This window comes from Schistocerca serialis, chromosome 9, assembly GCF_023864345.2.
Source record: "Schistocerca serialis cubense isolate TAMUIC-IGC-003099 chromosome 9, iqSchSeri2.2, whole genome shotgun sequence".
Classification (NCBI taxonomy): domain Eukaryota; kingdom Metazoa; phylum Arthropoda; class Insecta; order Orthoptera; family Acrididae; genus Schistocerca; species Schistocerca serialis.
Genome location: NC_064646.1, coordinates 418,398,977 through 418,424,686, shown reverse-complemented (window position 1 = coordinate 418,424,686; position 25,710 = coordinate 418,398,977). Strand labels below are relative to the sequence as shown.

The 25,710-nt window shown below is 37.1% G+C and overlaps 1 pseudogene; it reads left to right on the top strand.

Moving 5' to 3' along the window:
* The window catches only part of LOC126419665 (protein HIRA-like), a 294,055-nt pseudogene extending 270,375 nt beyond the window's left edge, over nucleotides 1–23,680 (top strand).
* The last annotated feature ends 2,030 nt before the right edge of the window (nucleotides 23,681–25,710 follow it).

Sequence of the window (25,710 nt, the reverse complement as noted above, 5' to 3'; positions counted from 1 at the left end):
ACTTTAAATTCTAAATTAGATGCCCAGAGTGAAGCTTCAAATACTCAAAATGCAACTTTAAGTGAGAAATTAGGTTCAGTACATTCTCAACTAAGTACCCATAGTGAAGTGTTGAATGCTCAGAGGGATACTCTAAATGTCCAGAGTGAAACTCTAAATAGTCAAGCGACAAACCTATGTTTGCTAAATGCCAAAGTCGACTCACAAAGCAAAGAGTTTAGTAAACTATGTGAAGGCATGGATGCTGCAAAGACTGAATTTGATGCCTTAAATAGTAAAGTAGAAAATTTGAAATTAGATTTAAAGGACGAATTGATTAGTTCCTTGACTATTCATGTAAATCAAATGTTTACCTATTTCAGCCAGAAACAGAATGACAATTTCCAGAATCTGACAAAAAGGTTAGAATTGAATATTGGAGACAAATGTAATAGTGTAGAATCAGAGCTTAATGAAAAGTTGGGATCCTTTGAAATTGTGTGCAATGTTAAATTCAATGCTGTAAAGCAAGGGTTGAGTACTTTGAGGGTGTCGGTAAGCAAGATAACTTAATGCCAATTACTGAATCGCAAATTAAGGTATTAATACAAGAGTGGATAATGTGGAAAGGAACTTCAAAGAGAAATTGGTGAACTCTGATATCATAAATATTAATAGTTTGGAGGAACAGGTGGAAGAACTTGTAGATCGGGAAGTTTCCGAGAAAGTAACATCTGGAAACATATCTCCTTTTTATCTTCTGAACTTCGTGATACCAAGAAAGTTGTGGATGACCTGTGACAGGAATTCAGACTTATCCAGAATAAAGTAGACAAAGGAGTAACTTCACATTATGTAGTATTAACTAGTAAAGTAATGACTGATCTACAGTGGTGGCGGGGGGTCTAATTCAGAATTATCCAGGCAATTTCCTAAATTTAAGCCAGACGAGGATGTTCATCCGACGCATTTTTGGAAAGATTCAATCAAGCTTTGCCAAAGAATTGGGAAGATTCTAAAAAGATCGTATTTCCTGTGGGGTGCCTACTAGGAGAGGCCTCAGAATGGGGAACTGTAGATACTGAGAATTTTTCTTGTTAGGGAGACTTCCAAAAGAAATTTAAAGAGAAATACTAGTCTGCTAATGCACAGGAAAAGTGGGACCCAAAATATTACATCAATACTTGGGGTACCATGAGGAAATATTTCGACTGGCATCTAAAAACATGGGCAAAGTACTTAGATAAGCCAATGGAAGAAGAGGGATTAGTGCAAATTTTAATTAGACGATTACCCAGTTGTGCAAGAAAAGACATCTTATTTAGTGGCTGGAAAACGGTAGAGGAACTGTTATCTTTCATTGATGCACTAGATGCCATAAATAAGGACCATAATGAAGCTTTACACCAAGGGGAAACTTCGAACTATAAAAGAAATAATGGAAATAATTTCAAAAAACATGAAGTAAACCTCGCAAAAGTACATCAGTACAATAAGCAGCATTTTAATGACAATTACCAAAAGAAGCATCCACCTTCAAATCTAAATCCAGTAACTTCCAAGGATTTGTACCAAGTAACCACAAAACGTTGAATGGAAATGTAGTACCTCGTTTCGGTAATCAACCCGTAATGAGTGGTAATGAGGAAAACATGGTTCAGTCTGTATTCAGGGCCGGGGCCCAGATTGTAGAGATACACTAGGAGGCCTGATTTGGTATACGTGTGTTAACTTTATCCACAAAATACCTACAAAGGAATGGTTGCTGCTTGAAGAACCATGCTTAGATACTAATAACCCACAACCTATAATAGCAGGGACTGTGAAGACTTCCGAGATTAACATATTTATAGACTTGGGGAGTGAAGTATCACTCATATCCAAAGAATTCTTTAACTCGATACAAAATAAACATCACTTACCATTATTGCCAGTAACTGGAGTATATATAGTCGGGATAACTGGAACGAAAAGTAAAATTGTGAAATATGAAACTCAGGTGAACTGTCATATTGGAGGTATACTATTTTGTCAAACACTATTGATAGTAGAAAATATTAACAGGAATGTATTGTTTAGTTTAGATTGGTTATTAGAGTTTAAGGTCATCTTAAACTTCTACGAAAATCTTTGTTTTGGTAAAGGGAATAGTAGATGTTGGATTCCGTTTATGATAAACAGCTGCATTGAAAAACAAACAGCGGAGTGTCAGTGTCTGTGATTAACAGCTACAGCACAGTTGTCACCAAGTTCGATAATGTAGATCCGGAACACATCGAACTGATATACACAATAGAGTTAATAAATCCCAAATATTAACTGAACAACAAAGAGAGATTTATATAAAATTTTAATGGAATATGAAGTAGTTTTTTCCGACTGTCCAGGTAACATCAGCGACTATATTTGTAAATTCAGAACCAAAGATGACACTCCATTCTTCTGTAAGCCATATCCCATACCTGTGAGTTTTAAGGAAGCAGTTATAGATGAAATCAATAAGATGACTGATAATAATATTATAGAACGTAGTTCCAGCATCATGAATAATCCTCTGGTCATGGTGAAAAAAGCTACAGGTGGAGTACAATTAGTGTTAGACGCTCGTACATTGAATAGATATATAGAGACAGAAAGAGACAAACCGATTAATATTGACGAATTGTTATCCAAATTTGAAAAGGCAAGGTTCTTTAGCACGATGGAGCTGACTGTGGGATATTGGCAAATAAAGTTACATACAGAATCTTAAAAAGTATACAGCATTCCTGTTTGATGGAAAATCATATCGTTTCAATGTACTGCCATTCAGACTTAATGTCTCTGTGTCTGTATTTATACGTGCGTTAGATGAGGCACTAGGCAGAGAGTTATTGAAGGATTTATAATATATGTAGATGATATCCTGATAATATCAACTACTTGCGAAGAACATTGTTTAACTTTGTGCAAGACTTTGAAAAGGGTTAACGAGAAAGGTATTATGGTGACACTGTTGAAATCTATTTCGTGTGCCAAGAACTTAAGTTCTTAGGTCATATAGTAGGGATACAGGGATTAGACCGAACCCTGAATGCATCAAAGCTATCGAAGAATGTCCACACCCCAAAAATGTAAGACAGCTAAAAGGATTTTTAGGTATGGCCAGATACTATTGACGTTAAATACGAGGGCAAGAACTAAATGACCCGAGAATTTTATGTTTATTAAAAAAGGGAGTACCATGGACTTGGAATCAAGGTACAACTGATGCATTTGAAAACATCAAAAGAGCACTTGTAGAATCACCCATATTACGTCCTCTGGTATTGCTGCGAAACTTTTCCAAGGAGAGTGGGATTTAAATAATGTAGAACACCAAACCATAGCTTTTACTAGCCATAGGCTAAATAGGTATGAATTAAATTACACAGCTATGGAAAAGGAACTATTGGCAATTGTATAGGGCATTCAAAAATTTCAAACACTAGTGTGGGGATCTGAAATCCACGTTTATACAGATAATCAAGCTTTATCCTTTCTAATGAGTAGTCAATTATTGCACAATAGGTTAATGCTATGGATGCTTTTCCTACAGGAGTATGGTATTAAGATACGATATGTAAAAGATTCTGAGAATATTGTACCTGATGCTTTGTTTAGGCTACCCATAGGAATGAAAGAATTGAAATGTACAGAAGGACCCAGCGTTATTTTTACCATTTATTTTATGTCAGTATAATATCCGAACATTAGAGTAAAGGAAATGGCCGAAAGAATAACAGAAAATATCCATCGTCCTGATCAATTATGAAAATGGAAAATTGTAGGTCATAACTTATTTTAGAGAGAGCGCAACATCACAGCGTTGGTGCTTATGTATTCCGAAGGTAATGGAAGACGCACTTGTGTGGTATGTTCATACAGGATATGGACACTTTGGAATAAAAAAGTTAATAACACATATGAATAAGTTTTATTATTTTAAGAAACTAGGGCGTAGAATAGCATCTTTGATAAGAACTTGTGAAATTTCCGAGAAAGTGAAAGAGAATAATACTCATGTAAAACACAAAATGTATCCTATTATTCCTATCATTACATGATCTCACAGCGGCAGCATTTTTTGGACCAGTTCCAAAAGGAAAGGGAAGAGTATCAGACATTTTGGTCATCATAGAGTGCTGGTAAAAGTATGTTAGACTATATCCTATTAAAAAAGCAAATATGCAATCAGTTATACACTTTTTACAACAATACTTCCTAGTAGTAGGTAAACCAAAACGGTTTCTTACAGATAATGGACCACAGTTTGTAAGTAATGAATTTAAAGAATTCCTAGCATGGGAAGGTATTCATCAGGTGCTAATATCTAATTACAACCCATCATCAAACCTGTGTGAACAAGTGATGAAGGAAACTGGAAAATTGTGTCATACTTACTGTCATGAGAAATATACTTTCTGGGCAACAAAAATTAAAGATTTTGAACTTATTTTAAATGAATTACCACATTTATTGACTGGGTTGACACCTTTACACGTTATAGGTAAAGCATTTATTAGAGAACCTATAATTAAGTGTTTTAATGGGTCTGAACAACCAAGTATTGATTACGAAGTGAATCAGAAAATAGTTTCTAAGAAATTAGTTGAAAAAGCACAACAGAGAGTAAGTAAACATAATGAAAAGGCTGTGGAACGTCAATACGAAGTTGATGACATCTTCAAAGCTCGACGCTAAAGAAAGAGACTCATAAATTTTTCCAGAGATATGAAGGACCATATCGAGTACTAACGATGAAACATCCCAAGACATTATTTTTAGTAGATCCGGCAATTGGATTAGAGAAGGGGAAGTACAATGTATACATTCCCCAGGGACATTAACATTCTGTGGTAATGGGTGGAGTGACAACCGTCAGATCCCAAGCTGTTTTCGGTGTTTCTTCCAAAATAGTTTTCCTGCACCAAATTCCTTTAAAATTTTACACTATTCTGTCATCTATTCCTAAAATCTATCCTATAATTTTAGTGCTTAGAAAACTGGATATGACAATCAAGTAGAAAATGATCCAGATGAATCACAGAATAAGGAGGAAAGCAGTATCGCCGTAAAAATAAAATGAATGAAGTATTATATGTATGGTAAATATAATATCATGTAACAAGCTATACAATAGTGTATAAATTTCCTATTTTATATAGAATATTTTATACCTTTTATGAAAGGTGATGTAAATGGAAGTGTTTGTATCAATTTTGAAAGGGGTGGTTAACATAGATAAAACCATTGTTTACAAGAACACACAAATCATGGCTAACACAAAACATACATCACACTGTCAAACAACCCTCACAAACAAGTGTGCCTGATTCTTCATCACTTTCTGTTTCCATAGGATTGCTAAGATTTCCTTTGGGGACCTCAAGGGTGAAGTTGGGGATGTCCGTTCGGTAGGAGACGATTTAACACCAAACCACCTCTGGTGTCTCACTCAAGTACCCGTGAGGTAGGAGGTATGGATCCTGGCGAAGGAGGGTGGGAAGGGTTTCCCGTCCTTGGGGCTATCTTTTTTTCTCTTCTTTGATCTTAGCAACCACATCTATTTTTTCCTATATTACTTCTCAATTGAGGAACTATCTATTTTTTTCCCTCTTTCCATATTCACTAACTTCTATCGCTGAAGAAGTCCTTCCTGGTTTCCATGGTTTCTAATAACCTACATTTTATCGTTAGATAAGAACACCAAAGAATCACACTACATGAACACACATCCACTTACACACAAGAATAACCTTATACACAAACATTGAAATTACAGACTAAAAACCTGTTGCGATGTGAGAACCGCCAGGTGTTGTAGGTGAAAGAATGTGTGTACATAGGAACATGTGTACATACATATAAAACTATGACAGTTCTACCTCGTTGTGTATACATGAAGAGGTGTATATAAAGAAAGTATAGTGGCGATCAACTCATACGCAAAGAGAGACAAAAGCATGTGAGTTAGTGGAATAACTATAAAGCAGTAGTGAGCAGGGATGGACAAGAAAGAGGCATGAGCAAAGAAAGAGAACGTAAGCTAGAGTGGAATTAATCGTTATAAGTCATTTAAGAAAAATCAGTGGATTGTAGGATAGTGGAACTTAAATAGTGTATGTAGACATATTATCTATGGAGAGTATATAATTTGAGAAGTAGAGGAGAACACTAGGAAATAGATTATGTATTAAGAAGTGAATGTGAAGTCTGAGATAGATTTATATCTTAACCAGAAAATACTTAATTAGGTTATACATAGAAGTGTACACTGGGGTAATGAACCATGAGGCCTATTCAGAAAGGATAAGAGGGGTGTACCCAGCATTTACTGAGCATAAAGGGCAGGTGTACCTACATGGAGATAGGATGACCTGTGGCCTATAAAACAGCTATGTTTTATAAAGGGACATACCTACCAGAATGGAAAGAGTGGAAGAGCACTCATAAGGTCAACCCTCAAGTATGGTATAGGTACTGATCCTAGCAGAAGGGGACAGTATCGTGACAGAAGTCACACATTTTATAGCGATTATTCTGGAAAGCATGAATTCTATACAAAATTAGCATTATTGTGTTTCACTTAAACAAATGTCAAAAAGAACACTTTCCTTTTGCTCAGAGTTCCTCCAAACTGCAAAAAATAATAAAACTAGTATGTACTAATAAAAAGGTAGTACAAAGAATGAGAACAGAAAATAGATTACTCAACATTACATGAACACCTGAAGTTTACGACTGGAAATAAGGAAAGAGTCCTCACGATTCCTAAATACTAGTCAAGCTTACTAAATCACAAATGAATACTCAGGTCTTGATATCAAAATAAAGTGAGAATAGAATAAAGAGACACTCATATTGCTCTGGAGAAAACAAAGGGTTGTTATTGAATTTGGAAGATGTATATATAAACCTATGTGAGAAATGTATACTGCTAAAATGTAAATGTTATTATGTGTGATATTATGTACGTAATGATTGTGTATAAAAAAAAACGTGTTCAATCGGGGGTGGGGGATATGTAGGGATTCGAGAATTATCACGTAAATTCTAGAACCACTCGGCCTTCTACCATCTCGAACACATGATATTTTAGATATGACTGCAAGAAAGTGGAATCCTACCCACTGCATGTCACGTGTTTGTGTGTGCAGGTTGGAAATGAATCATGAGCAGAATGTAGACGTGGCAGCTAAACTGCACTGACAAGTACTTGTCAGTCAATCCATGGAAGTTTAGTGAAAATGGACAGAAGAACCATGGAGTGTTTATGCTACCCTGTTCTAATTGTGTTTTGACCATTGTTATAGTAATGTGAATAGTTGAAAAAGAACCATTAAAACTTTTATCTTAGCCTTGGTGAGGGGAGGACGTGTATTAAGATTCATGTTGAGGATGGAGCCGGCCGGAGTGGCCGAGCGGTTCTAAGCACTACAGTCTGGAAACACATGACCACTACAGTCGCAGGTTCGAATCCTGTCTCGGGCATGGATGTGTGTGATGTCCTTAGGTTAGTTAGGTTTAAGTAGTTCTAAGTTCTAGGGGACTGATGACCTCAGCAGTTAAGTCCCATAGTGCTCAGAGCCATTTGAACCATCTGAGAATGGACATGGTTATTAAGCCTACCTTCTCTTATATGTAAATTAACTTTGTTTCTGACATTTGGACATGTGAGAGACTTACTAACCAGTATTTATTTATGTGAAGAGTGGGATGTTGTAAAATGTCTGAAGTTCAAATATACAGCGTTGGTTGAATCAAATGAAACTTTGTACATCTACTTATTTTTATAAGTGGCAAAAGTCTTGAGAAATTCCTGTAACTTGCAACATATTTCGGAGAAGAAGAGAGAGAGAGTTTGCAGTGGCAGGCTAATCAGCAAGGAAGGTTGGCCGAACATCTCAAGTAAGTCATCTCGTTAAAGATGTGGAAGTTTGCATACATACTTCAATGCTTGAAGTCGTCCAAACTGTTAGACTGCCACTAAAAACCCTGTAAAAGATAATATCATGTGGCACGAAGTGATACTTGTGGCCTTCCTTCGGCGCTGGATGCTGAAGAGGGTGGAGCAGCGTCTGATGGCAGTGGCCGTGAAGTAATTCCGCCATCGATGGTCCATCTTGTGGGTGCGAACGATATGAGGTGAGAAACAGCTGCATCCCTGGTGTGTGCAGAGCAAAGTTTGGCCATCTGCTGCTTCAATGTTCTGACAAAATGTTCCACTTTGCCATTCTACTGTGGATGGATCAGTGCACTAGTTAGATGCTGTATGCCATTGTGCTCACAGAATGTTTGAAATTCATTTGAAATGAACTGAGGGCCATTGTCTGACACTATTACTTCAGATAAACCTTCGAGGCAAAAGATCATTGAAAACACCTGAATTGTGCAACCTGCCGTTGTCGATTTCACTGGAACAGCAAAAGGGAACTTACTATACAAGTCAAACACATTCAACCAACGATTGTTCCAAAAAGGTCCTGCAAAGTGTGTGTGCACATATAGCCATGGCGATTACAATTTAGGCTAAGCAGAGAATTTTTATGGTGGATTGGACTGATTTTCCGCACATAGGTGACACTGTGACATCATCTGTTTGATTTGGCTGTCCATACCCAGCCAAATACAGTGTCAACATGCTAACTGTTTCGTACGAACAACCCCCAGTGTCCTTGGTGTGAAGTAACTGCAACACTTGTTTTTGCAAAGCTTTGGGGATCAGTACATGTGACTGACCACTGTTATTTTGTACAAGAATCACACCTTTCTTTTCAGCGAGGCTATGCTGATGTGTAAAGTATCAGCGCACCACAGAGTTCTTTATGTAATGCAAGTAAAGAGGACAATATGTGCAAATGTAGTTGAGCAAAATCTGGATCAGCGTCCGTGGCCTGTGCAATTTTCTTATAGTTCAGCAGAAAAGATTGAAGCTATTCAGAGTCCTGAGCATCAATGTGACAACAAATGCAGCAGAAGCATCAAAGTCTGTGCCAGGGCCAATTGGAATACATGAAAGCATGCCTGCATTACCATGTTGAGCTGTCAGATGATACATAATCTAGTACTGGTATTGAGACGACAACAACAAAACTCATCTTTGCAATTTTTGGGCAGTTTGTACAGGAAGCAGTTTTATCAGATGAAACAAGGACTGCAAATGCTTGTAATCCATTACCAAGTAAAATTTTCTGCCATACAAATAGTAGTGAAATTTGGTGACACCATACACAATACCCAAAGCCTCTTTTTCAATTTGTGAGTAGTTACACTGAGCTTTAGGCAACGCTTTTGATGTGAAAGCAATAGGCCTCTCTTTATTACCAATTCTGTGTGAAAGCACTGCACCGATTTTGTAAGAGGAAGCATCAACTTGCAATACAACTGGTGGTTTGTCGCGATCTAAATGAACTAAGCATTTATCACTGAGCAATGCATCTTTTAGTATTTGCAAAGCTGCTTCACATCATTTGTCCAAACAAAGGTGACATTGTAAATAGTCTTCATGGGTTTGCCACCAGTTCACGTTGTGCAAATTCCACAATACTTCCTCAGAGCAGCTGTCCTACATCTTCAGGTGATTCAACCTTGCTGATGACTAGGTACTGTAGTGATTTGAGAATTTCTGTGTAAATTCTAGAACCACTCAGCCTTCTACCGTCTTGAACACACAATATTCTAGATATGGGTGTGGGATGGTAGAATCCTGCCTACTGCGCATCACATGTTTGTGTGTACAGGTTTAAAATCAGTCATGAGATGAAAGTAGACGCGGCAGTCCAACTGCACCGACAAATACCTGTCAGGCAATCCATAGAGGTTTTAGTGCATGTGTAAGGAAGAACCATGGAGTTTTTATGCCGCTCTGCTTATTGTGTCATTGACTATTGTTATGTGAAACAAGAACAGTTGAAAAATTACTCTTTTAGACTTTTGGCTCAGTCTTGGTAGAGGCAAGACATATTTTCCAATTCATTTTGAGAAAGTCATAGTAGTCGATCCAACTTTCTTTTAACTGTAACTCATTTTGTTTCCAATGTGCGACGGTACGAGGTACTTACAGGAAGTTACATACGTATGTTGAAAGTGTGAATTATATTGTGCATGAAAGTCAAATACGTCATTAACTGACGAAAAGGAAAGTTTGTATGTATACTCATTTTATTAGTAGTAAGAGGCTTAAGAGTTCCTGTACCTATCGCTATTTGATGGAGAGGAAGTCAAGAGATTTTCCAGCAGCCAACTAGCTCTTAAAGAAGAGGGATGCAAAATTCCAAGTCACCTCGTGAAGAAGTGGAATGTGGTTTGGAGAAAAAAATCAGTATAACCCACACTCACTCTTTAAGCCATCAGAATGTTAGAGTACGACTGACGGTCTCTGCACATTGAGGCACCGTTTCATGACACGAGTGCAAAGAATGTGTATGTGCGGAAATTGCACATGCACAGTGATTTGTGGATGGATGGTGCCATACTAAAACGTGGAAATCGCAGAGGGTTCTCCTGCGTGCGCACGGTACGCTGCGTTTACTAACAGTATGGCCAGACATTATTCATCAAAGACCATACTAGACCAATGTTATAACGGGTCTGTTATCAAAAAAAATCTTGATTTTAGTGTTGTGGTTTAATAGCAGTTGACAATTGCGGAATACTGTCTGAATACAGGACATCGCATGATTTATGAAAAGATGGAAGTTTTATCCCCGGCATCATTTTGGGATTGCATCACAAAGGAAGCAATACATATCTGTACTGCTGCTAATCTCATCAACAGGGATGTGGGATTTCAACTGAGCACAGCCTGGAACCCTGGATTAGCTGCTAATTAATCACAATGCAAAAATCAATATTTTTCAATAACAGACCCATCATAACATTGTTCTAGTACAGTCTTTGGTGAGTAATGTCTGTCTGTACTGTTAGTAAATGCAGCATACAGCGCACGCACAGGAGAGTCGCTCTTTGATTTTCGGCAGTGGATGTTTGAGTATGACACTATCTACCTGCAAATCATTGCACATGCACGATTTCCAGGCCTGCGCATTCTTTGTGGGCATGTTCTAGAAATGGGACATCGATGTGCGGATACCATCAGTCGTACCTAGCCACAAGCAAGGTTGAACCAGCTAAAGATATCGGACAGTTGCTCTGAGCAAATATTGTGGCATTTGCACAACATGATCCAGCATTAAACCCGTGAAGACTGTTTACAACATATCTGCCGGGAAAGCTTGAAGAGTCACAAAGGGGACATTATTACGATGCAAGTGATGCAGTGGAGCTGCGATTTGTGCAGCATTTGGTATGAACCAAATATAATAGTTCATTTTCCCTAAAACTGACTGCAATTCTGTGATATTGCGAGGAACTGGCAAGTCTCATATGGCTAACAAATGCGACTGAAGTGGATGTACACCTTGACTGTTTGACATGACCAAGATACTGCAATTTAGGTTTAAAAAAGTCACACTTGTCCGGTCTACACTTTAGTCCAGAATCAGATAACACACAAAACAAACCACGTAAATTTGCAATATGTTCTTCAGGTGTATGACCTGCTATGATAATATCATCCAAATAGTTTGAATAGTTTGGCATTTTTGCAGTCATCTGTTCCAAATACTGTTGGAAAATGGTGGGTGTGGAAGCACTGCCAAAGTGCAAACACAAATATTTAAATAAACCCAAATGGGTATTTACTACACACACTTTTTGAGATTCTTCATCGAGCAGTATTTGGAGATATGCATGGCGCAAACCAGTTTTTGAAAAATAGTGTCCATCAACTAATCTGTCCTTGAAATTATCTGGCTGTGGCAGTAGATAAGTATCAATAACAGTTTGTGAGTTGACTGTAGACTTAAAGTCAGCGAATGCGACCTGGAGGTTTGGGGAGAAAGACCAGTGGACTTGTCCGTTGACTAGCTGATATGTGTGCAATAACTAGATTATATTACACTTCTGTAAGTTCACCAGCGAATTTGTCCTGCAGTGCAATGGGAACAGTTCTGCCCGGCAAAATTTTGGCTGAGCATTGTCTTTAAGCGCCATATGTGCAACAAAATTGTTAGCTTTGCCTAAAACTTCAGAAAAGAGTTCTGGGAATCCTTTTAGCAAGCTAACTACGCAGTCTTCTGCATTGAATGCAGATGCTGACAACACATTGTCTTGAATGTTAAAGCCAAACAAATGATAAGAATCAAGACCAAATATGTTCTCAAAATCGCGTGATTGCAACACTGTAAAAGTCACTGTTCGTGTATGTGAGTGATAAATGGTGGGCAAAGTACATGTTCTGAGAAGAGGTATGTCTTTTTCATTATAAGCCATCAGTTGCGTGCTAGTTTTAGAGAGGCAAGGGGAGCCTAACTCTTCATATGTCTGATGATTTAGCAGTGTGACATAGGCACCCACCTCCAATTGAAATTTCCCAAGTTCCCCACAAATAAGTAAATGAACAAAAAGTTTGTTTGACTGATGTATCACTGATGAAACTGGTGCAGCTTGCTAGTTGCAGACTTGGAATGTACTGCTTTTATGACATGGGCCTTGTGTCTAGATTTTTGTGAGTGGGGCAGATTCTTATTTTTGTTCTGTCACAAACATATGGATTGCACATGTCCTTTTCTACCACAAGCATAACACAGAGCCTGTCGGGAGGGGCAGTCTTGGCGTTTGTGCTGTGAATAACACTGAGGGCAAGACTTAATTCTGTTCGCCTGTTTAGTGAACCGCTTACACAGTGTGGAACGTTGTTTACTCAGAGCGGCTAGTGCACGCCGCCGGTGCAGAATGAGGTGATCGCAAGCAAGAGACTCAACCCGGCAGATAGCTGGCTGCTCAAATTAATGAGTCAAGAAGGCACCAGAATCATACTGATCTAGTATTTGCACTACCTGCTCAAATGATGGATTGGACTGTTTCAAAATCTGTTCTCTGAGTTTGACATCAGGTACTTTATACATGATCGCATCATGCAACATAACATCTGAATGTAAAGCACCGCAAGTACATTTGAATTTGCATTTCCTTGTCGTACCTTGCAAATCTGTTACCTGTTTCTGATAAGTTTGATCTGGCCTTTCTTGAAATTAAAGAATTGATATCTAGCTGCTACCACTTTCACTTGTTGGTCATAATAGTTAGTTAGAGAAGCGATTACTTGGTCATAATTAAGTTCACTTGGAGTGGTATTGAGAATACAACTTCTGGATAAGTCTGAACACTGTACTTTCTACTGTTGATAATAAATATGGAAGTTTCACCATACCTGGTACATTGTGGGCAACGATGTGGGATTCAAACCACAACCACTCTAGCCATTCCTCTTCTTGTTCACAAAACTGTCAAAAAGTTAGTGTAGCAACTGTAGTAGGTGGTGCTTGTTCCGGCGGGCGCACAGCTTTGGCCAGCAGCTGCTACAACATGTTGAGTAATGTGGAGATTTGTTGAGTGTGGAACTGAAACACCTGCATTAGCTTTGTAGCATCTAATGCTTGCAGCTGCGGCGCCTGAGCAGGGGGAGGGACAGGTGGGGTGGGCATGTTGTTCGACACAAATGCAACAAATAGGCAAGGCAAGTAAACAAAGAAAGTAAAGAAAATTTCTGCAATGACCACCTGTAAACACTGATAAGCAAAAACAACAAGAAACTGTTAAAGCAAATAATTGCCCCTGCAAAGTAAAGACAAAGAGAGAATTAAGGCACCAGCACAATATAAACGAAAATGCTGTGGCCGTCAGGTGCTGGGTTTGGCAGATACTCATCGCCAAATGTGAGGTCTTGCCCACTTGTCTCGTATAGGATGCCTAAAGGATGCTGTGTTCTCGGAATGCTATGCAACAATTCATGTAAAATCACATTAATAGTTTTCTTACAAACGAGAAGAGTGACAATATTCAACGTGTATTTATAAGTGGTTGCAAGCGATGGGCAACATGTAAAATAAGTGTCCTTTGCTATATACAGTGTTCTTGCAAGCAATTGATATGGATCACATGTCACTGCTATTGTAGCACTCTCTGCTAGGTCGTGCTAGTGCTGTCCGAATACTGAGCCGATACTGAGCGACCAAGGCTGGCAGGAGCAGCGCTTATATTCTCTTCTTGTAAAGGTCACTCCTGTCATAGTGTGTTCTGATCAGTGCACCATTGGTTGACGTCGTTTCACTGCCTTCTCTTGTTTGCGTTCTTCATCTTTGTTCTGGCAATTGTGGTTATGCCAGAACAAGTTTTATGGACTGTATACCATAGTAACTGTTCATAACACAGTTACAATGTAATTATTTTTCACAAGTAATGTTGTATGCAATATTTTTAATTGCAATTACAATTTAAAAAATATATATTACCTTGCACCACTACTGCTATCCATTTCTCTCTTTATAACCTTCCCCCCTCACAACCAGCTTTTACCGTGTTTATTCAACCTCCCCCCCCCCCCCCCCCCCACCCCCCCACCGCTGCCTCCCTTTTCTCGTATTAGCCATAGTAATCATTCTGAGATTGTACTAATACATTTATACACTGAACATTACAGTTCATTGTCCTTTTCTAAGTGATTGAAAATACACATGATTTCGCTTGGTAATGTTCCCATTAGAAATAATCTTGGCTCAATAGTTAATCCATCCTCTACCATTCTTATCTAACACTATCCACTTGAAGATGTCAGCAACAGAGTGAAATAGTGGAAGGAAATATAGTGAACATGCAGACCCTATACATGTGGGATAAATACTGAGAAAAAGAGAGAAGAAAACAGTTGTTGAAATGTGGTGGGGGGAATCACAAGATGATCAGTAGTGTATACATTTATTGAAAAATGTCTCCCATTGAAAAAATAATCTAAGTTTACCAATGTTTTTAAAAAGTTAGTGACGTGATCGACAAAATACCACATGAGTGATTCCTACTTCTGTAATAAATTCAGAGAAAATGAATTGTAAATAATTGACACTCAATATTGTGTACCAACAATCAGCTTCCAACAGTGTTCACAAGGAAAAGAAAAACACTTGTTGTATTCTTTTTGTATGTCAGCACATAATAATCAAATATTATCCTTTAAAGCAAAAAGAATAAAGTGGCCCCCTTCCCACTTTATGTCCAGGTCCCCAGTTTTAAATAGCCCTCCTCTCTTGGGTGACATATGTTGTCTGTGGTTATATCAATGCAGAAATACCAAGAATCGAAAGTTAATGTTGCCAGATACTGCATTTTGAAAGACCAGGTTAAAATAGCAACAATATGGAAAGGATAGATTGCTTCTCCACGTATCGGAGGCATTAGTTGCAAACAGGCACAGTGAAAACAAGTGCTAGAAATATTCAGCTTTGAGACAAAGTCCTTGGGGAAAAACACACACACACACACACACACACACACACACACACACACACACACACATTCACAGCTGACATGTACAAGGCCATTGTAATCTCCAGGTGCTAGGGCTGACTGCATCTAGCATCAGGAGATGACAGTGGCCACTTGTGCGTGAATTGCGGTTGTATGAATGTGTGAGACTTTTCTACTTCTGATGAAGGACCTTGTCCAAAAGCTGAATATTTCCAGCATACTTTTTCGTTGTACATGTCTATGACTTAATGCCTCCTCTATGAGCTGAGTAAAAGTCCATCCTTTCCACATTGATATTAATCCGTACACTGTATTTAATATGCAGTTTTGTTATGGTGGAACAATCTTCGATTCTCTTTCCTTAGAGTCTTTTTCTGTGCGGAATATGGTGGTTAGTGTACAGATACTCATATAAACTTGCTGTCAAAGTTTTCCTGTGAATGCTAATTGTATTATGGCATTAATAAGACAGTGACCCACACTTAGCCATCATAATAGAAATCACTCTTCTAATGATCTATGCTTAATGTCACAGCAGATAACCTTGCAAATGGTAGCCCTTTTTATAGTTGGTATAGGTGTGCATATGTGGACACTAACAGTTCAAAACTTCTCATTTATTTTCAGCTGGGCCTAGATTAAGCCTTTAGCTTGACAGTCTTTCATTAGTTCATGATTCTCAAGAAATAACTCCAATATATACCATGTAATATGAATGTATGCTATATCATAATCACACAGTTGTAAGTTAAGAAACTGGACTTCAGTGCAGCAGCAAGGATAAGTAAGTGATAAACATTTTCTTGCCACTGTAACATTGCTTTCTAAACATGAAAGAGACCATTCCTGTATTTGAGGGTAATAGGACAGGATTGTAAAACTGAGTCCTACAATAGATATTAAATAGGCTGTTGAATATGAATTAATCAAAAACTACACTTCCATTGTGTTGGCACATAGTATGTGTAAGATTATGCCTTCCCTTACAGCAGTAAGTATGTAAAGATAATTACAATGCCAAATATAGAAAATGTCACCAATTTGTATATTTCTTTAACAATGTGCTACACCAAATTATATATCCCATTCTCTTCATAAGTAGCTGCTTTTCCTATTTTTAAGGTTGCACAGTTGAAAATAAATCTGTATTTGATTAAATATGTGACACATCCTCATGTACCAGTCCATGAAGTGAAGTGAACAGTGTTCTAACATCATGGTTGGACTGTCTGGCACAACCAGCTGTCAACACCCCACATGGAATCATGATCTGGGAAAATGCATAGAATTACAGAAATATGTATGTCACAGTTTCATATCAGCTGCTCTCCATCACCTGAGCTATTCCAATGCTATAATCCTGTGAGGTGACAATGTTACCTCAGTGCACCACCTTTTCAGAAAATTATATCATTTTTGACACAGAGTTCAGGTGATATAATGTCATAAACAATGAGATGTGTGAAAAACTAGTTTTTGCTTAAAACAGATCGCAGATTAACCAGGCTGCATTCATCCAGTGTTTCATAGTGAGAATACTTATAGACTTCCAACAAACTTTAAGCGTAATATCAGACCTTTTCCAAGCTTTTTCTCACTTAAATGCTTAATATAAAATATTCAACACATTAACTTCTATGTTAAATAATCAGACATTTGGAACATTTTATACATGGGAATTTTTAAACAGTTTGGGATCTGGTGGTAAGAAGCTAAACAGTTAGTGAATAAAACTGTATTCAATTCAAAATATTAACTACTCATTTCACAGTGTTAGGCTAAATATGTCTTTAATAAATCTGAGTTTAATGTGGTCTTATTTACTTATCTTAGAACTCATGTAAAGGCTTAATAACACCGTCTTTCTTGAAAACTGCATTAAAAATTTTGATGGTCGTGGTTTGTGAAACTTGGTATGAATACCACACACATGAGCAATGTGCTACTGTGAGGGAAAAGAGTGGTAAACAATGCATTCTGCTGGTGAACACGTTTCCTGGTATCCTTTTGGTGAATCAAAACCTATTATTTGTTTCAGTTGTATATGAGTCTATCTGGTCATCCACTTCATGGATCCAGGAACTGTTGCTCTCAGGTGTTTGTGTGATATGACTGACTCTAATTGTGACTCATTAATCATGTACTTTTTATGTTTAGTAAATTTGCAGGAGTGCATTTATATCTGTTAGGAATTGACTTCTGGTTTTTATACTAGCCTTATATTTTCAAAAGATATAATTAAATATTTAGTAAAACTGGCTACTAAATTTTAATGCACAATATTGGCCATAATAATTCCCCCACTCTCTGTGCATGTTTTGAAGCCACTTGCAAACCAGGTGTGATACCGATTAACCCTTTGACTGCTAGAGATGTGCTCTCTGCATTCTGTGCTGAGCATGGCTTTGTTGTCAGTGTTACTGCTCACCTAATGCTAGTACCTGTGCTAACAGGTGGTGTTCCAGGCATTATGAAATACTTATCATACAGTTTTAAGAAAACTATGTGGTGAAAAAATTTGATTTTTGCATATCTTACCATCTGATGTCTTCACTTGATAAAGGACTGAATTTCTTTTTGTTATTTGTCATAACTACTGTGCTGCATCAAATAAAGTAAAGCATTACATGAAATTTTAAAGAGTTTGCATTGCATAGCCTTTGCATATGGCTGATTTTAGCTCATATATTGGTATGTATGAAATGTAGATAAAATATCAAAATGCTTTTGAAAACTGAGAGCACAAGAATAGTTCACTTCATTGTCAAAGCATTGGTTTTTATATCCAGTGGATGTTCATGCACAGAATGTTCAGTTCCATCCCTGCACATTGGGAATAAAGTACTCATAGCAGTTGTTATATTTCATTAACGGTTCAAGATATCAAAATGAGGATTTTAGAAAATGACAGCATGAATCATACATTGTGTGATATGTGGGGGAAAACATTTTTGTTCATGAAGATAAGAAAGTAACTTGTTCACAGGAGTTAGAGAATGGATGGAGTGGGATGCATAGTAGACACATCAGTAGTGCTTAAGGAAAACCTGGAGGCTGCATTTAAACAGGTCCTTAGCATATGAGGAGCACGGGGCATGATGAGTTAACTCGCCCACAGCGATCAAAGGGTTAACAGGTTTATGGGAGTCCTGCAACATGGAGTACATCCTGTTGCCCTTGTCCATGGTACTTTGAAGACTGACTATCAAGAACATTAAATTGGTTCATGTGATCAGAATTTTTTGCATCCATGCTGATGCCATGGAAAAGATTATTTTGTTCTGTATAGTTCCTCCTGCTTGAATTTTGATACAGTACACTGAAGGGCCAAAACATTGTGACCACTTGTTTATAGCATGTTGCTTCACCTTTCTAATGCTATACAGTAGTAGTTTTGCTTGTCATCACAACTTTTTTCTATTTGTTTTAAAGAGGAAACATAGTTATATTGAAAACTTTATTGGTAACAAATGCAGGAAAGTTTGAGCTATCATTTGTTATCATTTAGACATCTTTCATATTGTGAGACCAACTGTCGTATTACTGTGTTGGAGGAGGCTGGGAATGAAACCAATGCATGTAACTGGCATTTCCAGCTCTTCATTTTGGTGGAAATGCTGACTGGAGGGCAGGAATTTCTTGAATGTGAAGGAAAGATGGAAATTGCTGAGAGCAAGAACTGTATGGTGGAAGATAAAATAGTCCTTGCCACGCTCCTTCACAACAGTTGTTGTGCAGCAGTCCTTATGCAGGTGAGCATTTTCATGGGTTAACACACCTGTGTTGAGCATTCTTGTTTGGAATGTCTCATCACAATTTCCACAATGTTTCATAGTGACAGTAACAGGCAGCAAGGCATTTACCGTTCCATTGCTGGGCAGGCAGTTAATGGGCAGAATGTCCTCCTGTCCTAAAACACCAAGCACCCACTTTCCCCACCAACAATGTCTCCTTGAACTTCGTCTTGACAGGAGACCTACTTCTCTATTCTACAAACCACTGTGAAGTGATGGCAGAGGGTGTGTTCCATTGTACCAGTTATCAGTGCTTTTTCCTGTTCCATTCATGTATAGAGTAAGGGCAGAGTGATTGCTTACACACCACTTGTCTAATCTTGCCTTCGTGATCCCTGTGGGAGCACTATGTTTGGGTTGTAAGATATTCCAGGATTCATCACTTATATTTGCTTCTAGAAACATTCTAAGCAGGATTTCTCATGCCAGTTTGCATCTGTGAATTCAGTTCTTTCATCAGCTTCCTGACACTCTACCATGTATCATTTCATATCCCCACAAATTGTTACACCCAGGTACTTGTGTCAGTTAACTGATCCCACTGTGAAGTTGACTGATCCCATCGTGAAACCGGTAATGTTGCTTTGATTCCAGAGTAAAGTCAACAAGCCAAATCTCGGGTTTTCTTCCATTAGGAATGTGGATGCACTCAACAACTGTGATATGACTTTCAAAATGACTTTTCAAACCCACATCTCATCACCTATTATGATCCTGTCAAGGAACTCATCACAGTCATCATGGTTCTGCTGCAGAAATGTCACTGCTGCTCTGAAGCAATTTATTTTGCATTGGTTGTCAGGTTTATCAGTACCCACCTGCTACACACATTTGTGAACAGAAAGATGCCATTGATGTTGGGAAAGATATCAAGCATGAGGGGGTGCTGGTGTTGTGTAATAATTTTATTGTAGTCCACGACTGTCATGTTGTCTTCAATCATTATCTCAGATCCCAAGGAAGTCCCTGTGAATGTTCCCTGTAGCTTGATACTGCTCCTGACATCCCTGTATCTGTGTCATGGTGTGTGTTTCGAGCTGCTGTTTGCCTGGATGACTGCATGTCTGTACATCAATCCAAGCAATAAGTTTCTATTAATCCGTGGTCCAATCCAGATACTCTCATGCCTACTGCAGTCATAGTTGACAATAGTGTTGAATCAACATGAAAACACATAGGGGTTATCTGTTGTCGAGTTCCATGCTCAGCAATATGTGCTGAACGGTGGGATCCTAAACTTTTGTGCCTGCACAAGCATTGTGCTTTGTGGTTAGATCTGCCACAGATCATAGCATATTCTGTAGGTTGTAGTGGACTAGCACCTGACCTTGACATGCTGTGATGGGCTTGAATGTCCAATACCATGTCACCTACTTGGGATTCCATCATCTTTAAAATGATTTTCCATAGATGAGTACAACAGTAGCATGTGAACAGTTGACTAGCTTTGCAGATTCTGAGATGCTCATTTCCAGTCACTGGGACAGAGTCCATTATGCCAGATGATTTCCTCATTTGCAGCCATATAATCAGTACAATTATTCCACTTTCATATCTACTCTGTCTATATAATTCCCTTATCTCAGATGCCTCAGTGTCACCAGGCTGCATTCAGTCTAGCAGTAGCAAGTGAGCATAATATTTTGGTTCATCACTGTAGAGGTGAATAATGCAGAATGTTAATTTCGTGTGTCAGCTCTGCTCTCTAATAAGTGTTATGTGTGATATTTTCCAACTGTTGATAACTGTCCTATGTTCAGTGAAACTCTCCTCTTCTGCATCTGCCATAACATGGCATGGGAGAAGAATTTTGTAGTGGCCCAGATTCAGTATCAATTTCAGACACAATATCATTTTTATTTATTTTTTATTTTTTATTTTTTTTATTTTATTTTATTTTATTTTATTATTTTTTTTTTTTTTTTTTTGAAGGGATCCTGATGTCACAGACAAATGAACAGATGGTTTACAGGCCAGTCATTTTTGGAGAAGTGGTATATACAGGAGTGAACAGTAACGAAAGTTCTTCTGGAACTTCAAGTATGTTTCTCTGGGCAATCTTCCAATACACCAACTTTCAGCAGCTTCCAGTTACTCAGCAGTTGATAAAGACGACTTTCAGTGGTGTATAAATTTCCCAAAACTCACACTGAGCCTAGAAGCAGTGTTCACAATGAGGTTCCTTTCTAATTAAGATTAATGGGCTCAATCTCACACCAACATTCACTAAATAGGGAAAGCTCTTGTAGAAACACTGGTAAGGATAAATGGAAACCAAAATAACTGATAAAGTCGTGAAGAATTTATGATAAAACGAGGTGGTGTAGTTAAAAAAGTCACAGTTGCTAAACAAAGTCCATTCACATGGGACATACTAATTAAGAATTTTTTATTAAAAACATAAGAGTCTTTAGACATGTGACTTGTTACATCAGAACTGTGTAACTGGGAAACTGTTTTTGTCCTACTGGCCATTATACTTGTGGGAGTATTGAGCTTAAGAATCAACTATAGGAGATTTGTCTGTGAACCAAATGGGCAAGATATTGAATTGTGATCTGGCTCTTTAAAAGAAACCTCTTCAGATCAATATGTCCTTTCCCCACTGCATTGCTTCTCAAGAAAGCCACGTCTACTGCAATAAACAGCCTCTCTCAAAACATGCAGAGGGACTGACAGTAGAAATTAAGATTCCAGTTTTGTGGCAAAATAGAAGCCAATTCTGACTGGTTCAAAGATGGGAGGGGTGACAACAAACAAAGATAGATTGAAAAGACCAAAGATATAAATAGATGCCAGAGAAAACAGAAAGAAAGTACTTCATTGTTTGAGCCCCTTTCTCATTGTGAACTCAAGATGGGAAACAAGCACCCCATCTTCTATATGCATCTTGCCATTAATGACTCTTCTTTCTCTTTCTTTATTTTGTGTTCCTTATCAATATGAAGTTTTACTTTTCCTCTTATATTTTTTAGAACTCTGTGCCTCATTCAGTAAAAAAAGAACCCTTACAGATTTACTTTGATGTCCATCTCTCTATGAAGAGAGACTTTTTTTTTCAGGAATGGGTAGCTGTATCAAACTGAAATTTATGTCTGATACTAAAGACTATGGTTCCTTGGTGGTGTAAAACATTTAAGTTTCTGAGTTGATGTAATCAAAAGATATAACCATTTATGTCGTCTGTTTTGATAAAAACTCACTCATCAAAACCTATAGAGGAAATATCTATGTACGTAATTAAGCTTGTACTGAACCCTCAAAGTGCAAGTCCTACTTGCACTTCTCTGGTTTTCTTGTTTTGTTTCCATTATCATCTTGCAATTTCTTATAGGTTTTATGTTAGTCCTTGACATTCTTATTATTATTAACAGTTCTTACCTTACTCCGTTTGTCTGAAGACTGAAATGGTACATCGAATGACATTGAACTCTTAATTAACAGGCATGGGGCTCAATCCCCATCCATTCAACCATATTTAGGTTTTCTCCTCTAGACCATATTTAGGATAGTATCATTACAGATATGGCCTTTTGCTTGACCAACGCTCCAACTAAAATTGTGATCTATCTCAGATGACACTGACACTTTTCCTGTTGTGTTTCTGTCCTAATCCATATTTTCAATAATTTTACATCTCCTCTAAAACATGTGCATCTTTCTTTTGCTTATTCCTCATCTTTCTTTCTCTTTCTGCTGAGGGAATACTTAAAAATTCCAAGACGTAGAAAGTCAATCATGCTTTCTAATTTGTGTGTGTAACAACCTTGCTTTATTTCTTTCTTCTTTGGCAACAAGGTTATATATGTTCTTCTTGAGTCTTGCATATGATTGATTTTCATTTACTGTTAAAATAACTTTGCAAGAAATTTCCTGTGATGGTTTTGCTCTGCTTTAAAGGTCTGGAGTCCAAATTACGGCTAATCTGTAATGATCTGCTGGGTCCCACACCCAGCCATTCAAATCAAAGCAAATCTTGGGAAAACACAATTATGGTAAGTACAATATCTGGACTTGTGGGTGTGTTATCAGTAATATTCCATCTTCATGATTTTGTTCTGTGTTCCAGGGGTTTTCAAAGCATGTTTTGCTAAGAGAGATACTTTATCTGATGGGCACGAATCTCAGATTGCAGAGACTTCTTGTTGAATATAGTGACCAGCTCACACAATTAGAACAATCTGCTCAGTTATTTAATGGAATGGAAAAGCAGTGAGAAGGTTACCATAAAGTGTTTTCATTACACACAATGTCGTGAAAAGTTGTGTAATACAGGTGCAATTTTGTGAAGTGACTTGCCTAATGACAAAATGTTTATCTTATTTTTTAAATAGTACTTTTAAATAAAATTATACTTAGTATTACTGCTGTTCTGTGGAGTATCATGCTAAACAACATTGTGGTGTCAGTGATGAATATTTTTCTGTCTTACTGTCACCACAAAGTTAGAGATACTCAAACATAATTCATATGGAGACATGAGCAATGTGGTCAGTAAGCAAACTTCACTGCCATGTAGAACACTAGCGTCCCACCTCAGGCAACAAATTATAATTTGTTATTTTGTGTGTGTTTGTACCTGTTCTTATTTGTTCTGCTGTTAAGTGATAAGAAAATCAGTATATTTTAATAAGCAACATCTTACATTATCAGTATTCATCACATAACATTCTCAGAAAAAGATATGTTACTTTGAAAGACTGCTACCCTCACAACATTCAACTGTAAATAAAAACATTGTTTTATAATAAAACAAGAAAATGCAAACAAGATTTTTCAAAGAGCTTCATATAAAAATTGTAATGCTTGTCATTGCTCTGTGTTGTTTATTCATTTAAAGGCAGTGTGTTATTTTTGTATTTAAAGGCAGTATTGTTAGTCATGTAAAACATGGATAGTCATCACATATTTATTTAGGTTATTTGTGTCTTTTGTAAAGTTTTCATATGTTATTTAATTGTTTGATGAAGTTCAGTTAACTTAGTTTCTGTGAAATTAATCTGCAAAATAATTCTGAAATAGTTGATTATTGTGTGTATGACTTATCATTACAAAAAGACTGACATAAATGGGAGTACTAGTGTCTTGATTTTAAACTTAATTTAAGAAAATGTGTTTGTTACAAGTCCTAGTTCTAGCTGATACATTCCTCTGCCACATGTAGCGAATGAAAATAATTGATATTCATCAATTCATGAATGCTGAAAAGTTATTCAACTACAACTGTGTTCATTCAATTACTTTTAATAACAAATGTGAATAATAACTGGTTCTTTTCTTCTGAGGACCAAGCCATGTCAGTTAAATTTGTCATTCTACTTTTTATTATTTTATGCATAACTTCATTCTGTAGAATTTTTTTCTTTGGTGTATGCACACAAAAGACTCCTATTGAGAAATTGTTCAAAATTCAGCTGTTGTTAGTCAGTATAAAACTCTTTAGAAACCCTGTAAAATAGTCTTTTTGTGTTGATTTTATACACAGCTCTTCATCATTATAGAGCAGATGTGCATTATCTTTTACAAAGAGACAATAATAATAACTGATTTCTCACCAAATAAATTTAATTGGTAATTGTTTCTGTAAGTAATGTTTTTCTGCATTCGCATTCTCATGCATGTGTGAATGTGCAAGTGAGATTTGTTTGAATGTGCAAGTGAGATTTGTTTGAATGTGCAAGTGAGATTTGTTTGAATGTGCAAGTGATATTTGAATCTGAATGGATGGATAATTTGATCTGAGTTTATTGTATAAAACTGTATGTTACAGGAGTGTGTACCTTGAAGGAATAATTGATTTTATTTAAAACATTCGTTCAACATTTTTTTAAAGATTTTATTTAAATGTACACAACATTAAATAGCTTTACTGCAATTTGAAATGCAAAATGTGTAGCAGTGGCTGTGATTGTGTTTCATTCTGGATTATTATTTAAAAGGAAAGTAAATTGCTGTATTTTTTCATTCATTGGTGTGAATTATGATTCACATTTTAATACTGATAAAATTTGAGTAATTGCTTCATACCTAAGTGATTTGGTGAATAAGTATTTCATTCAATTTGAAGTTCTGTGTTTGTTCATAAGTGGAGCACTTCCTGCAATCATCTTCTAGTGATAGTTTATAATGACATGAGATGACATAAATGAATTGGTAATATTTGACAATCTGCCTTTTTTTCCATATGACTGTCATATACCATACATTTAAACATTTGTCACATTATTTAACAATTTTGAAGACTGCTATCTTCATTCTGTCATTTGATGCGGCTGGCAACAAGAGATAGCATCTTAAGGTCCACATCGATTCCAAATTAATTAAAAGTCCAGCCGATGTTTTAAGTCCATGAACAACATCTTTACGATATAACAGCAATGCCAGAAATCAACATTCTGCAGAGTTTGTGTTTTAGATGGGCCGTCTCAGTTTCCTTTCAGGCTAAGTTTGAGCATTTGCACTTATTCCACATTTTCGTGTGGTGGAATGTGCAAAATCAGTAACTTTTCATCAAAGACAAAACTTTATTGCTTTGTACAGTATGGTACTAAGG